Here is a 16,363-nt window from a genome sequence, read left to right as displayed (position 1 = left end):
GTGGCAAATTTTCAACCTAAAAAGACATGGAGGGTCAGCAGGAAGAGGCTGTTACACCAAGGTGAGAGAGGAACACAGTGCAGCTCAGGCTATGCTAGCATTAACCAGGCCCCAAGGACAGGCTTCAGGTGACTGAATCACTGTCAGAAGTGGTGGTTTCCAGACCTCTCAGCTGTACACAATATAAAATATTTAGAAGTTTGTCTGCCAAGACAAACCCTGGAACTATATGAACACAATTACAAACCACTTTTCACACAAAGTCCGATCATGGGTAGGCTGAGCTAATATATTAAAAAAGTGACTATTCTACTTTAATTAATTTACTTATTCAGTTTGATAGCAATAAAACTACCAAAAATATTTCATAAAGACATCTGGCCAGGTGGAAAGCACCTAGTGCCAAGTGAGTTTGGTCCATTGCCAGGTGATGGCTGGGGCCACAGGAGGGATGAACTTGTCCAGGGGCAGAGCACCCCAAAAGAGTGCAAGAATTAGATCGTCTGGGCTCCTTGAGGCAGAGGAGGAATACGAATTCTACCAGACCATTTCTGAAAGGTTCACAGAGAATCTGGTGAAGATGAATATCAGTGGTGCCAGTTACACACAGAGGATGTAGTTGACTCTGATTTGACATTGACTAGGGGTAAGAGACAGCAAATGACAGGGATGAGGAAAAACCAAAAATAAAGCATGCTGTAGTCACCAAAGTCTTAAAGAAGTGTATCAAGAGCTTGATACCTCAAAAAGTAAGCACCCCTGCCAGCAGCTCACAGAAGGCATGGGAGAAGATTCTGCTACCCTCAGAACTGCAAGATGATGGCCCCGACAGGCAGAAGTCCTTTGCAGTCTCCAGCTAAGCATGCTCACCAGACATTCCTTTGAGTGCAGTTCCTGTAGGGCTAGTCACAGCCCCAAAAGGATTGGCACTGTGAGGGACCACTGACACAAGAGGAACTCCTCATGGAACCAAAGATCACAGACAAACTCAACCTGGATTCCCTTGAGAATGACAAGTGACTAGAGGCAGACTAGAAGAAACAGGTTCACAAGGAATGCAGATGTGTGGGACCAGTGAACACCCCACCACTCTGACTGGTCCCCTGCTGACCAGACACACAGAGAAGAACTTGGACATAGAGGGACTTGAGCCAACAATTCATGTTTCCACAGTGGCTCCTCACTATGGAACAGGGCCAATAACCCCACCTGTCCAATGCTTACATAATTTTATTACTGTAACAACAATGTTGCTTGCAGCTGCTATGGAAGTATAAGACCAATAACACCATCACACAGGTTCTGCTAACACAGATTCTCTGATCTGCTCTTCTAAGGAAAGCAACTTTAAGGGATTTACAATGTCACTTTAATTAAATATACATATATCATTCACTTAGTTCAAGGGAAAAAGTCAGCACTCTGAAATTCAGAGAAAACATAAACAGAAATTACAAGCAGAAATTATAAACAGCAAAATAACACAATCAGAAGACAGACTTCTAGCTTTCTCTCCAAGCAATACATAAAAAGTTACTGGAGAGAGAAGCACCAATATTTGGGTTTTCAAAGCCCAGGTGGGGGGAGGGCTTTGTGATGGCTATCCAGTCTCATCTGATCAAATCACATGAAACTCTTCCAGTGAATGAGAGCCCTCCAAATAAAACATTAACCTCAGATTATATATACTCTTTTCCAGGGTCAGAGGGCATCACTACCATGTGACTCAAACTTTTGAGACTTAGGTTTTATGTGACTTAAGCAGGTTATTAAAGACTCCTTATTCAATCAAAGACTCTTGATTGAAACAGAGGCAAGACTCAATCAAAGGCAATCAATTGCCTTAGTGCTGAGATGCACTCAAACAAAAAATAATAAAAAGTCTCACTTTGCTTACCATTACATTTGAAAGACTTATCAAAGACACTTGATTGTCTTAGTGCTGAGAAGTACTCCAGAACAAAAGACAACAAAATGTCTAATTTGCTTGCCATTACATTTGAAAGATAAGACTCATCAAAGGTACTTGACTGCCTTAGTGCTGAGAAACACTCCTAAACAAAAAAAATAGGCAAAAAGTCCCATGTGCTTGCCATTACAATAACCTTTAGTGATAATGCAGCATTTGACAAGTGTTTTCCAAGGGGAAACTTCTCCAAGATCCCCATGCATGGTCTGTCCTGTGACCAATCCTCCAGCCCTATACTGAGATGCTGACACAGATATTCCCAATACACATCTAGAGCCTTTAAGATAGTCTAGGAGGCCTACAAGAAGTATATTACAGCCCATGGACTTTCACCTGCTACTTCTTTCCTGGGCTTCTTCCTGTGCCTGGAGTTCCTGCCTGGGCCTGGACCTCAGGTTCTTCACTGGAAAATCATAATCAGATGAAAGCATGGCTGGTCTTCTTTTGTCCTTTGTTGCTGTTTCAACAATCTGGCTAGCAGCTGTTGTGGGGGTGTAAGGTCCACCCAGAAAGCTGCCAGCATGCTGCAAAAGCACAGGTTCTTTTGATCTGCTTTAGTAAGGAAAGCAAGGTTAAAGGCGTTGACAAGCTTACTTTAATTCAGCATACAAATATCATTCACTTAGTTCGTGGGGAAAAGACCAGCACACTGAACTTCAGAGCAAAGTACAAACAAATTACAAACATCAACAGACAGACCCAATACAATTCATAGTTACCAACATCTAGGTTCAGCCCGGGAGCTCGTAACAAGGGCTGGTCCAGAGTCACATGCCACCAGGGCTGTGGGTAAGAGCTCCAAGGAAGAAAAGGCCAACCCCTGGTTTTATATCTTTTTCAGCATCAGGGGTGAGTCACACATGCAACTCACCCACGTGACCTAAAATCGTCACAAAGAGGCTACTTAAACCCATGTGGTCTAAGAGTCTCTGATGTCCCAAACCTATCACTCAAACTCATTTGTAAACTACATCCTCCCCTGAGTTAGCCCCACCTTGGTTACCAATACACACCCACATAGGTTAGGTTAACACCTAATAGGAGTTAGAGCCTGGGTCTTAGCACTTAGTAAGACTCAATGAAATACACTGAATTATTCAAAGCAAACAAAAGCCAAACTCTTCAAGGGTACTTGTTGAACTAAGTGCTAAGGAGCCCATTTTTCTTACCAACACAGTTGCCCAGATCTTACAGACCTCTCCTCTCTGCCTTCCTCTTTTATCTGTCCCTTACCCTAGTAATCATCTCAGACTCTTTATTCTTTCTTCACTCTTTCCCCTGGAATGGCCTGCTCATGCCCTGTCTGTATTTTTTAATCTAATAAAAAGGAAAGCTCAAAAATTATTTTATAGAACTAGAAAAAATAAAGAAAAAGTCAAGTCAAGAATATCAAGGGAATTAATGAAAAAATATGCAAAGCAAGGTAGACTAGATGTACCAGATCTGAAACTATATTATAAATGGCAATCACCAAATCTATGTGGTACTGGCTAAAAAAGATAGTGGTGAATCAGCGGAATAGATTAGATACAAAGGACACAGTATTAAATAACTATAGCAATCTACTGTTTGATAAACCCCAAAACTCCAGCTTCAGGGGTAAGAGCTCACTATTTGACAAAAACTACTGGGGATACTGGAAAATAGTTTGGCAGAAAGTAAGTATAGTCCAACATCTCATACCCCATATCAAGATAAGGTCAAAATAGGTATGTGATTTAGATATAAGCAAATTAGGAGAGCAAGGAATAGTTTACCTGTTAGATCTATAGAGAAGAGAAGAATTTATGAGCAAATAAGACAGAGAGCATAATGAAATGCAAAGTCCATAATTTTAATTACATTAAATTAAAAATTTTTTTGCACAAACAAAACCAATGTAGCCAAGATTAGGAGGAATGCAGAAAGCTGGGAAACATTTTTTACAGTGTTTCTGATAAAGGCCTCATTTCTAAGATATATAGAGAACTAAGTCAAATTTATAGGAATACAAGTCATTTTCTGATTGATAAATGGTCAGAGGATATGAACGGGCAGTTTTCAGAAGAAAAAATTAAAGTTATCTATAATCTTATGAAAAAATGCTCTAAATCACTACTGATTATAGAAATGCAAATTAAAACAACTCTGAAGTACCACCACACAACTAACAGATTGGCTAATATGAGAAAGAAGGAAAATAATAAATGGTTGAGAAGACTTTGGAAAATTGGAATTCTAATGAATTGTTGATGGAGATGTGAACTGGTCCAATCATTCTGGAGAACAATTTGGCACTATGTACAAAGGGCAACTAAGCTGTATATGCCTTTTGATCCAACAATTGCACTATTAGGTCTGTATCCCAAAGAGATTATGACAAAAGAAAGGATGCACATGTAGAAGAATATTTATTGGAGACCTCTTTGTGGTTGCAAAGAAATGGAAATTGAAGCCCATCAATTGGGAAATGACTGAAACAGTTCTGGTATATGAATGTAAAGGAATACTATTGTTCCATAAGAAATTATGAGTAGGTTGACTTCAGGAAAAAAAAAAGAACTTGAAAGATTTACATGAGTTGATGCTGAGTGAAGTGAGCAGAATTAGGAGAATATTGTATTCAGTAAGAACAACATTGTATGATGATTAACTGTGATAAGACATAGTTCTTCTCAGCACACAATTTTCCAAGACAATTCCAAAAATCTTGTGATGGAAAATGTTGACCATATCAAGAGTCTGAATGCAGATCAAAGCATACTATTTTCACTATTTTTTCTTTTGTTTTATTCTGATTCCTCTTTTACAACATCATGAATGTGGAAATATAATTGTACATATATAACCTATATCAGATTTCATGTTGTCTTGGGGAGGTGGAAGGGAAGGGAGGGAGAAAAATTTCAAACACAAAATTTTACAAAGTTGAATGCTTAAAACTATCTTTACATGTAATTAGAAAAAAAATCCCATTTAAAAAGTGTGATACCCCCCAAAATAATTGAATCAGAATATCTTTTCTGGTAAAGTAAATGATGAGATGGTAGCTTTAGAAAAATATAGAAAGACTTAGGTTTATGAAGGAAAATACTACCCACCATCGGAGAAACAGATGACAAGTGGAAATAAGCATAATACGGTCTTACATATATGCGTTTGAATGCATGTGCAAATGTGTATGTTTATGGACATCTATGTGTATGTATGTATATACATGTAAAGAGAGATTTTACAAGAAAATTAGAAGAACAAGGAACATATTACCTATGAGATTTATGGATAGGTGAACAATTTATGACTAAACAAGAGAAAAAGAGAGCAAAGTTAAGTGTAAAATGGATAAATTCCACTACATTAAATTAAAAAGGTTTTGTAAAAATAAAGAAAAATGTAGTAAGATAAGATGGAAAGCAGAATGTTGGAGGGGGAATTTTACAGACAATTTCTCATATAAAGATCTCATATCTAAATTATATAAGGAACTTTGTCAAGTCTATTAGAATATGAATCATTTCCCAATTGATCATGGTCAAAGGATACGAACAGGCACTTTTCCAATGAAGAAATCAAAACAATTTATAGTCATGTGAAAAAAATGCTCTAATTCATTATTGATTTGGAGAAATGAAAATTAAAAGAACCTTGAGATATTATTTTTTCCACCTATCAGATTAGCTAAAATGATGTCAAAGGGGATGTGGAAAATTTGGGACACTAATTCATTGCTGATGGAATTGTGAACTGATCCAAACATTTTGGAGAGCAAACTGGAATTGTACCCAGAGAATTATTAAACTACCTATATCCCTTGACCCAGCAATACCACACTATTAAGTCTATTTTGAAAGATGATTAGGAATAAAGGAAAAGAACCTATATGTTCTAAAATGTTTATAGAAGCATTCTTTGTGGTAGCAAAGAACTGAAAATTTTAGAGATGCCCATCAACTGGGGAATGGCTGCACAAGTATATGATCATGGCAGCATATTACATATCAATACCAATTTAAAAATTTATGAGCACAGTCATCTTAGAAAAACATGGAAAGACTTGAATGAACTAATCAAGTGAAATGAGCAGAACCAAGAGAACTTTGTATACAGTAAGAGCAATATTGTTTTATAAATGATTTTGAATGAATAGGTTATTTTGATTAGTATAAAAACCCAAATTAACTATAAAGGACATGTGAAGAAAGACACTAGAGAAGGAACTGATAAATAGAAATATGAACAGAATAATTTTACATGCAAACATATATACATACATACACATATGTACACATACACATACATATGTACATGTATGTGTATATATAATGTGGATACAAACAGTGCCCTAAGAGTAAAAAGTAATATTAAGGTTTGCCTTTGCAAAGCCCCTCATTTATTCTCTAACTTGAAGGTGCCCAGGAGTCTTTTCCCTTTATCTTGAGTTACCATAAAACTTCTCCCTTATCATGGACCATGGAATTCCTTGTCTCCCCCCATCCTGCATCATAAATTTTCCTTATTTCTCTTATCCTGTCCTTATAAAAACAAACCTCTGTCCCTCTCCTTCTTCCAGGGCAAGCCCACTCCTTTTGTGTCAATAAAGCTCCCAATGGCCACAAAGAATTCTTTCATATTTGATGAACCAGTTTTCCCAACTATGACCTCATCACTTTTGAGGCCGAAACCCAGGAGTCCCTATATTAATTGGACTCCGATGATCTTCTCCTAGCCACTGGATAACAGGCAAGCACCCTTTTCTTTGCTCTCTTCCCCAGACCCTTTATGCTCCCACTGTCTCCCTACCAGTGAGACTTCTGGGGTGCCCAGACGCTGGCAGGAACACCTGAAGCTCCACTGACTTCTGGTTGGTCAGTCGGTCTGTGGACCCTGGTATAAGGGGACACCCTTGACCTGGGTCTGTCACTTTCTTTCTCCCCTCTTTCCCAGGACACTGGGATGAGCAGTGAGAGGCTGCCTGGAAACTGCTAGGAGGGAAATTTGGGAAGGAGATCTTTAAAGAAAGGCACCTAAATGTTCCATTGTAACACAGCGGGTCCTCAATATAATCTAGAAACATGATTTGTGAAGGGGATTTCTAAACAAAACAAGCTTAGTAAAAAATTTGGTCTCCAAAATTCAAAGAAAAGGTACCTTGCTTTGCTTGAGCAGACTTTTTAACCCTGTCTTGTTCTCTCTGCACCCTGGTTTACCCAGTGTTGTTCCTTCCTTTCCCCATGGACTATAGAGGAGGCAGGAGATGGGCCTCTGTGCTTGCTTTTCTTCAGTGGTCCCTGCACCCCAGTTTCAGGGTCTCTGTGCTCTGAGTCATTAACTTAAAGCTTTATATGCATTTTCTAGTACTTACAGCTTGAAATTCCTGGGAGGATGGGAATGGGGAGCTGAATGCTCATTATCTGATAAGTGAAACAATGTGGAATTCCAGTCCAAGGAAGTAAAAGGTTATCTGGAGCTCAGAACTGTCACCACATGTCTTCAAAAAATATGAATTTACTGATAATAATCCTTTCTTTTAAAGTTCTAGGAGTATTGTGCCTTAGAAATGAAAATGTTACCACTAGTGATTATTCATCCAGATTTGATTTGTTAGTTAACTGAGTTACAATCACCTGATTGGTAATTAATTGGTTCTGTTTCAAGTTTTAAATAAATGGTTATTGCTTGTGGTGTGATTATATTTCTAAATTTTCATATATTGTGCAACTTGGTTAACATTGAATTACCTATATTTGTTAGAAAAGCAATTCCTCTTATAATCTAGATGTTGTTAGTTTAATAATTGTACTTAATTAGGAATTGAGGTTATTAACTAAAACAACAATTTTTGGAACCATGTAGTCATAAATTCTTATCGACCCTGTGTAAAGTCTTCTTTGTAGTGGTATTCCTACTGAGTGTGTTTTTAAAGGCCTGGTAAACTTTGTTATTGTGATAAGGCTAGTTTAATTGGCTATGTGCTTTAGGAAAAAAACAAAAACAAAAACAAAAACTGAACTTCCTCTCCAAAGTAAACACCTTTTTGTACTTAGGAATTTGTGATTACTGAGAATTTTGGTTTTGTGGCACTTTGGGGATTTGTGATACTTAGAAGATATTTTAGGTCCCTTCTCTCAAGATGGCAGACAAAAAGCCCCCAAAGGAACCAAAGGAAAAGAAGGTCAAAAAGGAAAAAAAAAAGAGAACAAAAAGAAAGATGTGGCTGAAAAGGTGGTGAAAAAGCCTTAAAAGCATTGCAGTCAGAACCCAGTCTGGCCTGAGGGATTGGCAGTTACTCCAGGTCTGCAATGTATTCCTGGAGAGCCATGTGCAAGCGAAAATATGTTGCACCAAAAACCTGGATTGAAAGGAAAAAGAAAGAGAAGGTGCCTGCTACTATCTCAAAGCCAGTTGGTAGTGATAAGAATGGAGGAACCCGTGTGGTAAAGATTTGCAAAATGCCTCGGTATTACCCTACTAAGGATGTGCCTAGAAAGCTGCTAAGTCATGGCAAAAAGCCCTTCAGCCAGCATGTGAGGAGACTTCGAGCTAGCATCAAACCAGGCACTGTTCTGATCATGCTCACTGGCTACCACAGGGGCAAGTGAGTGGTTTTCCTGAAGCAGCTAGCTAGTGGCTTGCTACTGGTGACTGGACCTCTGACCATCAACCATGTTCCTCTGAGAAGGACCCATCAGAAATTTGTCATTGCCACCTCTACCAGGGTTAACCTTTCAGGTGTAAAAATTCCAAATCATCTTACTGATGCTTACTTCAAGAAGAAGAGGCTCCGTAAACCTAGACACCAAGAAGGAGAGATTTTTGACACAGAAAAAGAGAAATATGAGATTACAGAGCAGTGCAAGGCTGATCAGAAAACAGTGGACTCTCAGATCCTGCCCCAAATCAAGAAAATTCCTCAGCTCTGTGGCTACCTGCATTCTGTATTCTCTCTCTCCAATGGAGTTTATCCACACAAACTGATGTTTTAAATGCCTTCCAGATAACTCTTATTAAAATATTTGGAATAGCAAAAAAATAAAAAAAAAATAAAAGATATTTTACACCAAGTTGGTTTTGATAAATCCCAATTTTAAGGTTTCCAGCTAATGTATTTTATGAAAGTTTTAGTGATTATTCCTTTTAACACCAGGATAAATTTTATGCTTTTTTTTTTTGAAAAGGAACTACTTTTACAAGGAAATGTTTTGCAAAATCTTTTTGTGTGATTTTAAAGGCTTACTAAATTTTCATTTGCAAGCTAATTTGTTGCAATGGTTGATACTGATAACAATTATATTCAAATCTACTGTGAATTATCTAAGTTTCACTCCAAGATTTGCTGTGTCTTTGGATAAGCCTTAAATAGGTACTTTCAGAGAATCAGTCATTGGTTTGCTCTTCAGGTATCCTAAGGAAGGACACTAGTCTCCTGAATGTCAGTCTGAAAGGTTCAATGTCCCACTCTAAATTTTTAACGGTTTAGCTTAGTAGTGAAAAGTTAAAACAGCTAAAAAACAGCTTTGCAGATTTGCAATTGATCTTTAAGAAGTTTGGAAACATCTCCTGACAACCCTGGTCTCTCGCTTCACTTCCCTTGAGTCAAGAGGGTATAACAGTAAGACTACAAACAGCCCTGGTGTTTTTTTCTATTAACTCTTCTCATCCCAGATCAGATTAGGAAAAGAGAATTTCAGCCTTCCTCCCACATGCAAATTTTTCTTCTCCTGCCTGGTGGGGGAAGGGGCATTAGGAGGGAGGGGGAAGGGGCATTAGCTACCCTAACGGCTGAGCTAGAAGTGGCCTTGGGCCCCTGGGGCCCGAAACCCTGGAAGTACCTCCCCAGGAGGTAAGAAGCCAGCCAGTTGTCATAGCCTGCACTTGATTAGACAGCCCATCCTTCCATCAATAATTTTTATATGATCTGGAAATGCAATTGATGTTACCTGAAGTTAATTGTTTGTGATACAGCTAAACCAATTTGTCTATGGCTTATGAAAATTGCAAGATTGCTGGTTATGTTTTAAAGCTAATACCTGTTAAACCTGAAAATTTGGTTGAAGGAAACAACAGAGCTAGGTGATAGAAAAATCCATGTTGTTTATTATTTTCCCTTAAAGCATAGCGAAGCTAGCTTACTTGTATGTACAAGGAGTCAGAGTATAAACTCTGGCTGCCTGAACAAAGCAATGAGAAAACATATACGTTATTTTAGCCGAGCTAGCAAGCTTGTATTACCTCATTTTTTATGACCCCCCATGTATGTTTAACCATGATAAAAGAAGAGGAATTTCCTTAATTGAATAGAGTTGTAAAGGATGTTGACAAAAGTCAGTTGAAACTACAGCCCAGCGTCTCTGTGTCTCATTACATTCCATAACATAATATATACCTGTAGAATATTAAGCAAGGTAATCTCTCTTGGGGTTAGGGTAATGTCCTTAATGATCTGGCCTTGTTGACAGAGATAAGGGTATTGCCTGAGCAAACTTTTAGAGAGAACAAAGAAGCCCAGGTCCTGGATCTTCATCCAGTTACTCATTAATTCAGGCTCTGGGTCCGGGTGAGAATTAGAAATGATATAAAATAGTATAATATTTTCCACATTTCCTCCTTTTGGTCAAAGGTAAGCTGAAAGCTTCACCTGAAGACCAATTAAGGTATGGCTAAAAATCCTTATCTAGGTGGATTCAGGTTTTTTTTTTCTTTCTGTGTTTGGACATTCCCAGAGATGGACAGTAATTATAAACTACTTGTAAACAAGCAGGGGGAGCAAGTTGCAAGGGGTATTAGTAGGGAGCATAATGGGGAAACTAGAGCACCTAAGTAAAATAAGCTAAAGACACCAAAGGTACAAGTAAACAGTCTTGGGAATGCAACGGACTTGGAAAGGCAAAGAGCAGTTCTTCATTCAGGTTCTGGTCCGGGCTCTTGGGAAGGTTGCCTGTGTCCGATGCTGTCCCCTTCAGGCTCTTTGAAACCGGAGGGCAAGGTGTCCTATGGGCTCAGATGTCCACTCAGGATCAGGGGCAGATGTGACAGAAGGATCAAGGAGTCCATATCCACAAGTTGGCAGCTGTAGAAGTAGTCAGATCTGATAGGAGTTCCCAGAACACATTAGATAACCAAGAAAATTTAAACATGAACCATACAAAGTAATGCAATCATTATTAATAATGTTGAACATCATAAACTTCCTTGTATCCCAGTAACACAGTACAAATAGCATCATAAACTTTTAGTCATGCCATGTCTCTTTGATGGCATTTACAAAATAATCCACAAACCATTCTTAACAAAACTAAAAATGTTTCTGATTTAATTCCAGCAACTAATTGCACAATTTGTATACAAAGTAGCTTTAAATCCAAGTTACGTATTTCCAATGTCCATTTAAAGCAACAATTTTTTTTTTGAGATGCCTGATTGTAGTTATCTGGTTCCTAGATAGTAAAAGAGAGTTCTGCTTCTCTGGTTCAGATCTAGAAATTCTCAAACAATTCTAACTTAATGTAACTTAGTACAATCACTTTAAATTTGGTTCTCCTTCTTTTAACTTCAGAGTATTTCAGTTCATATATCATCTACTGTTTCTGTCCTTACCTAAATTTTGTAACTGGTATAAGAATCCATTAAAATATAAAGGTCCAACCATAAATTCAACTCATCTTCCTTTTAAAATCATCAGACAGATACCTTAATAAATGAGATACAATTTCACTTGTACCACTATCTTATACAATTCTCTTGTACAAAAATCCACATTTAAGATCTTATTACCAAAACACACTTATTAGCTTGAATTTCCATGACTGATAAATTTTGGAGCCAATCATACACATCTGTATATAATTCTTAGAGGAATCAATTTGGTCCTATTGCCTTTTCCTCTCAAAATTTGCTATCCTATTTAATTAGATATTTATCACATTACATCTTTGTCTTATTACTTTGTCTAATCATTTCCTCCTTTTGGAGGATGTTATCTCTATACTCCTTCTAATCTTTATTTTGTCATGAACATAGGTTAAAATTGTAAGCTATTCATTCCTGTATCCTATTATAATAACTCAGAGATATTCCAATATCCATCTATTACCTAATAGATTTAGCATTGTGCTTACAAAACTTCCTGATAATATAAATTTGCTATGAAGGAAAGAGGGACAATTTCATATATCTTAACAGAAGGAAAGAACTTCCTTAGCTCTGTTTGATTCCAGGCACCAGTCATATCTGTTAGCCAATCATATAGTCACCAGGTGCTGAAAGCAGGGCTTAAGAGTAACCAGGTGGGGATTTTCCTTTTCAGAAAGGAAATAGCAGAATTGGGAAATAGAGTCAGGAAGATCCTACCTAGGTTGTGTCCAAGGTCATCTTCAAGACTTTTTCCCAGTCATAGATATCCACCTTTAAGAATTCTCAGTCTGTAATGCCTGTCATACCATTACTGGCTTCATGTGACCTATACCTGTAATCAGAGCTTAAAACAATATTAAATTGCAGTCCCATGAAATCTTAAATAGCAAATAAATATCCTTCAGATAGGACTGTCCCAAATTTCATTGAGCTAATAATTATCAAATCAAGCTACATAACTTTTCCATCTTCTAAAATACTTTCTCACACTCTCAACTTAACTCAAACCATTTGAAACTAGTATTCCCTTGGGAGAGGAGAGGCTTAGCTAACTTCCATCTGTCCCTAGACTTTCTTATCTGCCTTTCTATTTTCTCTCAACCTTAATTTACCTTTCCAAATCTTTCAAACCCATTACTCAGTCTTCATTTCAGCCATAAGACAAAACAACTCATTAAGTTAGTACTTTCATTGTCATAACTGTGTATACTGGAATCCCATCCCAGCTTCTTAAACACACAAAGACACACAAAAAAAGGGGATTTGTTTTTTGTGATAACTCATTCTAAAAGGAAGGAACACTTATTAGAGAGATCTGCCATCTCATCTCCCCCTGAGGGTGGGTTCTTTTCTGACTCCTTGTACGTACAAGTAAGCTAGCTTCGCTATGCTTTAAGGGAAAATAATAAACAACATGGATTTTTCTATCACCATTGCTCTTTTCAATATGAATGTGTAGTCATTCCATATTGCAAACAGTTGGATAAGTTACAACTCCTGTATAGTCGTGTGAAAGAATAAATCTCTAGAACAGAATATTCTTTCTGAATATGGGGATAATTAGACAAAAGGAAAAGAAGTTTGTTAAACAAAGGTACAAACATAATGTTGAATCATTATACCATAAACTAAAGCTGAGATACATCTGAGCTACTATAACAAAATGTATGTGTAAGATCTGAGCTATTCAGTCCAAAATTATATTCCTTTTTTATCACAGACAACTTAGTAAATGGGTATTTGGCCTAGTTATCTGTCTGTTACTAGATGTATGTCTGTATGGAATAAGGTCCTTAAATGTTTCAAAATGATGTTAGAATAATTGGGTACTGGTACCACTGATTGAGGGACCTAGCTGGTATTCTATTAATTACTGAAACTAAATCAGAAACATTTTCAGTTTGAAGAAAAGAATTTCAGTGCAATCAAATTTCTTAGAAGGAAGTAACTTATGTGATACTTCTGCATTAATAGAAAAGTCAATTTCATTCAAAGTTTGTTATTATTGTGGAAATAATATCTGTTTATACTGTGTGTTCTGTGGTCCAAACATGTGTAATTATAAGCAACTTATTGATATGCATTGTTTTGGAATTAATTACTTATGGATACTCCCAAGTCTTTTATGATAACTAGAGTAAAAGTCAGTCTCTTATAAGTAAATTCATTTCTATAACTATTGAACTCAAGGGTAGAAAGCTTCTGCAAAGTGTTGTTACTTATATTTATATGTATAGAGTTGGATCCTCCATAGCATCTGATCCTCCTGAAGGAATTGGAATCAGAGTGGAAACTTTTGAGAAAATGACAAGATTAGATAATCCTTTATGTCAAAAGGAAGTAATAACATCATGGGGCTCTTGGTTTCTCTCTTTTGGCACTTTTAATGTTCCTTCTATTTGGACCCTGCATGTCAAAATTGTCTGTCAGATTTGTGTCTTCTAGACTATTGGCCATCCACCTGCAGATGGTCATGCAACAAGGATACCTGTTCCACACTCCCCTCATCCCCTGGATGCTGCTTCAGCCTCATTTTACTGCCCTCCCCACCCCAACTCTGACAGGAACAGCTCCTTTTTGTCTCTTCAAAAGATTTGGGTGAATAATGAGGAAGACAGGAATGCTGAGGCAGATGAATCAAGCAGGAGGCAGGATGTGAGATGTGATGACTAGCCATAAGATTGATCAAAGAAACTATAGATTGAAGCCCCCCACCATGGGGATTGCCTGTGTTCTTTCTTGCTATACTGGGTTCTTGGCCCCATCTTGGACCACTTCTGTTTCTTGCCCACAGATTCATGATTCCCACCCTATGCCTAGGTTTTGGCCTACTTCTTCTGGACTGAAAGTCTAAATACTTAATTCAAAAAGGGAACTCTGTGGGGCAGGGCAGAGTACAGGATTGCTGGGTGTGTCAACATCATTCCTAGGATACTAGTTTACTCTGAATAGAATTTATTCTTTGAGCACTTGAGGAATATTACAGGAAGCCTCTAAGATGCAAGACATCCACTCCAGGATGGTATCTCCCCCTACCTCTTCCTGGGGGGTGTGGTTCATCTCCCTTCTTTCACCCATTCTGACCTCGTTATTAATCATTTGGTTCTTGCTTATTTAACCTCTTGGTTCTCTTTGTGTCTTCTCACCTGCAGAAATTCCACTTGCAGCTTTTAGTCTACCAATCCCTAATCTTGGTGTCCCAGAGAGCTTTGCCTCTCTCCACCCTGGAATCAGCTGGCCCTGCATTCCACACCCCAACGCTGACTGTTGAGGGAAGAAGGAGCTCAGGTCCAGGAACCCCAAGACAGGAGTTCCCAGACAGGGTCGTTGAGAGGGAATGCCCTCAAAGACCCAAGTACTGAAGAGGTCTGGACTGAATTCACAATCTCAAACATTCTTTAAGACAAGGTGGCAAAGATTTGTTATGCTTTACAGCAGACAAGAGTTCTTAGAGAACCTGCAACCTTACAAGGGCACAGAGAAAGTTTAAGTACAAGATTTGGGGGTAAAACCTGTCAATTATGTGTTTTGGGGTGAGATTAGGGAGTGGTTAAGGGGTGGTCAGTTCTTAAAGGAGCATGCAATTTTTGCAACTACTGCTCAGGTATCTTACCCAGAGTTCAAGAGGTGGCTACCTGGGAGTGTGGTTTTGACTGTGAAACATCACTAAGTCAATCAAAGGTCGGGGCTGACTGGAGATATCCAGCTTGCTTTCATCAAATGTTAGGCAAGATGAATGTAAGGGAGTATACATTTGACTATGTCTAGGATACATATCAGGAAGATCAGTAAGTAGTAAATATTGTTATGTCCCAATGCACAGCCAATTAGCAATACACAAGGAGTTGAAGCAATAAATTCTCTATGTGCAGCTGGCTACTGTATCAGGAGGAGAGATAAGTGTTCTGCTAAGGCATGCTGTCCTTGAACTGGAGAGAAACTGCTAGGGCCAACACTTTGAAGCTAGGGAGAGATGTGATTTTAGAATTTTGGCCCAGGCACAAGCACCCAAGAAGAGACTAAGGAGAAATGTGATGTTAGAATTAGGGTCCAAGCAAAAGCACCCCATCATGACCACTTCTCCCCAACCTATTCTTGGTCCCTGAAATGGACTCTTCACCCCCCTTCAGCAGGAAGCAACTGCTGAAGGCATTGACCTTCTCCCCTTTTTTCCCGAAAGATTTCTCCTGTCTAGTGGTTGAGTAGGGAAATGATGTGGATACAAACAGTGCACTGTGAGTTAAAAATAATATTAAGGGTTGACTTTGTGAAGCCCTAGTTTATTCTCTAACCTGAAGATGCCCTGGAGTCTCTTCCCCTTATCTTGAGTTACCATAAAATGTCTCCCTTATCATGGAGTGTGAGGTAAATAAAATGTGAAGACTTCACAGGGAAGATATGAATATATACGTATATACACATGTGTATATATATATATATATATATATATATATATACACATATACATGTATATATATGTATATATATATACACATATACGTGTGTGTGTGTGTATATATATATGTGTATATATATATATATATATGCATCTATAATAAGAAATGTTTAAAAATCAAGAAATAGGGAAATAGGGAAGTGGAAAAATTCTGAGGCCATGAGAGTCTGATGGCTCAGCCTCTGGGAAAGTTTACCCTGAAACTTTTTGTTGGTTCTTCTGGTTCTGGTTGAAAGATTTGCTCAGTAAGAATAGGGTCACTGTGACCTGCTTTCCTTTACTGTAAAAGTATTGTAGAAGAATGGAGAGGGTCTCCCCCTCCCCTTACC

General features: G+C 38.0%; 2 pseudogenes; both read left to right on the top strand.

Moving 5' to 3' along the window:
* Positions 1–451: 451 nt before the first annotated feature.
* Positions 452–2,394, top strand: LOC118845326 (annotated as a pseudogene).
* A 2,851-nt stretch (positions 2,395–5,245) lies between these two features.
* On the top strand, positions 5,246–8,931 carry LOC118848640 (annotated as a pseudogene).
* The last annotated feature ends 7,432 nt before the right edge of the window (positions 8,932–16,363 follow it).

This window comes from Trichosurus vulpecula, chromosome 4 (assembly GCF_011100635.1).
Source record: "Trichosurus vulpecula isolate mTriVul1 chromosome 4, mTriVul1.pri, whole genome shotgun sequence".
NCBI lineage: Eukaryota > Metazoa > Chordata > Mammalia > Diprotodontia > Phalangeridae > Trichosurus > Trichosurus vulpecula.
The sequence above is the reverse complement of the archived record's forward strand: the minus strand, read 5'-3'. Positions and strand labels throughout refer to the sequence as shown.